Source organism: Sorex fumeus, unplaced genomic scaffold, assembly GCF_029834395.1.
Source record: "Sorex fumeus unplaced genomic scaffold, SorFum_2.1 ptg000003l, whole genome shotgun sequence".
NCBI classification, from domain to species: domain Eukaryota; kingdom Metazoa; phylum Chordata; class Mammalia; order Eulipotyphla; family Soricidae; genus Sorex; species Sorex fumeus.
The window spans coordinates 21,535,749-21,538,619 of record NW_026606060.1 but is presented as its reverse complement, the minus strand read 5'-3'; the positions used below and the strand labels follow the sequence as shown (position 1 = coordinate 21,538,619).

The window sequence follows — 2,871 nt, the reverse complement described above, 5'->3', positions numbered from 1 at the left end:
ACACATAAATCTTCAATATTAATTTTACATTTTCGAAAGTTAATATTACTAGCCTTACATTAGGTCACAGAGTTTTTCATACTTAATTTTCACCTACAAAAACAGTTCTATGAAGTATAGTCTTTATAATTTTACAACCCTATGGAACAAAATATATATCTAACAAATATTCATGCAGAACACTTGTCCCTATTATGTTCACTGAAGATAACCTGGAACTTGAAAAATCACTGATTTATGAATATGATGTTGGCAAACTGAAGGTCCTGTCATGAATTATTATTGCTAGTGCAGGGAGCGATAGCACAGCAGGTAGGGCGTTTGCTTTGCACAAGGCCAACCTGGGTTCAAGTCCTCCATCTCTCTCAGAGAGCCCGGCAAGCTACTGAGGGTATCCCGCCCACACGGCAGAGCCTGGCAAGCTCCCTGTAATGTATTCGATATGCCAAAAACAGTAACAACAAGTCTCACAATGGAGACATTACTGGCGCCCACTTGAGAAAATCTATGAACAATGGAAGGACAGGGCTACAGTACTACAGTGTTTTATTTGAGTATAGATTTGAAGCAGTAAGATAGATAAGGACTACCCTAGCATCGATTCCTTAGGATGTAATTAAACTAAAATGGGATTTGAAGAAGTTTCACTATTATTATCCATAAAGTAGAATAAAAAATTTTTGCTGGCCACATATTGTGGGCATTAGGATCAAGGCCTGATAAATGCTGACTTAGGTAAAGTCTTAACCCCCACATGAGTGGATAAATTTCAGGAGAAACAAAAGGCAGAACAAGTGGAAGCAACTGTGTTTTGATGACTACCCCATTGGATTTCAGATATGTGAGGCCTATAGTGTGTAAGTGCTTGTTGTAGACTTTGATCAGTACTAGATTTTCCCTAGGCATGTCACTGGGTGACTCTAGTATCAAATGAGTAGGGAATTGTTAGAAATACTCATCTTTATCTTATCCTACACCTACTGAATCAGAAATTCTAATGAGGGCTCCCAGCATTGAGTGTATTAAGTTTTCTATGCACCTTAAAGTTTAAGAATCCCTCCTTTTGTTGCACTGTTAGTCCATTAACTTTAGTCTTACTTCAGAATTAGTCATGAAGGACCTGGAGTGATATCACAGCGGGGGGACATTTGCTTTGCACATGGCCAACCAGGGTTCGATTTCCAGTATCCCATATGGTTCCCCAAGCACTGCCAGGAGTAATTCTGAGTGCATGAGCCAGGAGTAGACCCTGTGCATTGTCGGGGGTGACCCAAAAAGCAAACAAAATAAAACAAAACAAAACAGGATTAGTCATACAAAAGCAACAGAACTGGAGAACTGGTTTACGAAGGGGAGTTTATCTGGGTTTTTCCTGGGTGTTGGGGTCATTGGTGGAGGGAAGAGGAAGGACTCTTTGGGGGAGGGTGTGTTATTGGAGCAATGTAGAAATGAGACTACTGTTAACAGTACTGTAAATCACAGGATCTCAAAAAAAGTGTATTGGAGGAAAGAATTACACATAGGGTTAAAAACTGAAAGAGTAGCACCACTCAAATTATTATAATTCTGATTTAAACTCAATTAAATGGGCATGAAACAGATTGGTCCATTAAACCCAGTATAGGTAATATTTGAATTAGATTGCCTACTGTTAAAGTTGTCTAGCTTTCTCTGTAGGCAATATGAAAATCTATTGCTTTTGTAGTGCTTATGCTCCATAATAGGCTTGTGCAAACCAACTCACACAGTATCCTAAAGCAAAGTTTTCAAATTATCAAATACACTAAGAGTTCACAGTAGTAGGAATGCTCGTTATTATTTATTTGCAATATTATTTGACTGTATAATAAACTTCACATTTAAATTATATAATATGTTACACTTTTTGTGTGTGTGAATTTGCTAAACATTGTACTTCTATAAAATTTAAAATGATATTTTGTTTTGTTTTTTGCCTTAGATGGATAACTTGCTGACGTCATAATAAGACTTAAGGGAAGTACATGTAACAAAAACCTATGAACAACATTCTTAAGAACCAGAAAAAGATCTGAGCATTTTTTTAACAAAAACCAATGATTTTTGATAGTTCTACCTTAAGTACCTTGGAACAGAGATATAGTACACATTTGGAACAGAGAAATAGTACACATTTAAGTAAGTCACTGATCTTGGTTTGATCATTGGTGTCCCAAGTACCCATAAAAGTGATCCTTCAGGGGCTGGAGTGATAGTTCTGTGGGTAGGGCGTTTACCTTGCATGCAACCTTGGTTCGGCTCCTAGCATCCCATATGGTCCCCCGAGCACTGTCAGGAGTAATTCCTGAGTGCAGAGCCAGGAGTAACCCCTGTGTATTGCCAGGTGTGACACAAAAAGGAAAAAAAAAGAGTGATCCTTAAGCACAAATCAAGAAACAAAACCTGAACACAACCAGGTGTAACCTAAACCCTCCCTTCATTTGATTTTATCTGTTAATATTTTTAATCTATAGGATGATGCTGCAGTCTGAGGAATTTGTAAGTTTATTACAGAGGATTGCTGTACTCATGGTATCACAGCATATTATTTTGTTATGCTTTGTTCATTCACTTTTTATTTCTGTCTGCTTTACTGAAGTTTTGCACAGGCTCACTCTTGATTGGACTGACTCATAAACAAGTTGGTCATGAACTTACCTTGAGGTTGAGATAAAGATCAGTCGAAGACCCTCTAGCTCACTCAAAGAACTTTCCTGCATTATGACTCAGATTTTAATATTCATGTGGAGTGGATAAAGCTCACCTAATGGTCTTATTTTTCTCTGTTCTTTTGTATTACAAAATGGAGGTGTAATCATGTTGTAATTTCTGGGTGGTTGAATTCTTGACATA

At 37.5% G+C, this 2,871-nt stretch overlaps 1 pseudogene; it reads right to left on the bottom strand.

Annotated features, from left to right (window-relative positions):
• Nucleotides 1-1,954: 1,954 nt before the first annotated feature.
• Nucleotides 1,955-2,050, bottom strand: LOC130029474 (uncharacterized; annotated as a pseudogene).
• Nucleotides 2,051-2,871: the final 821 nt, after the last annotated feature.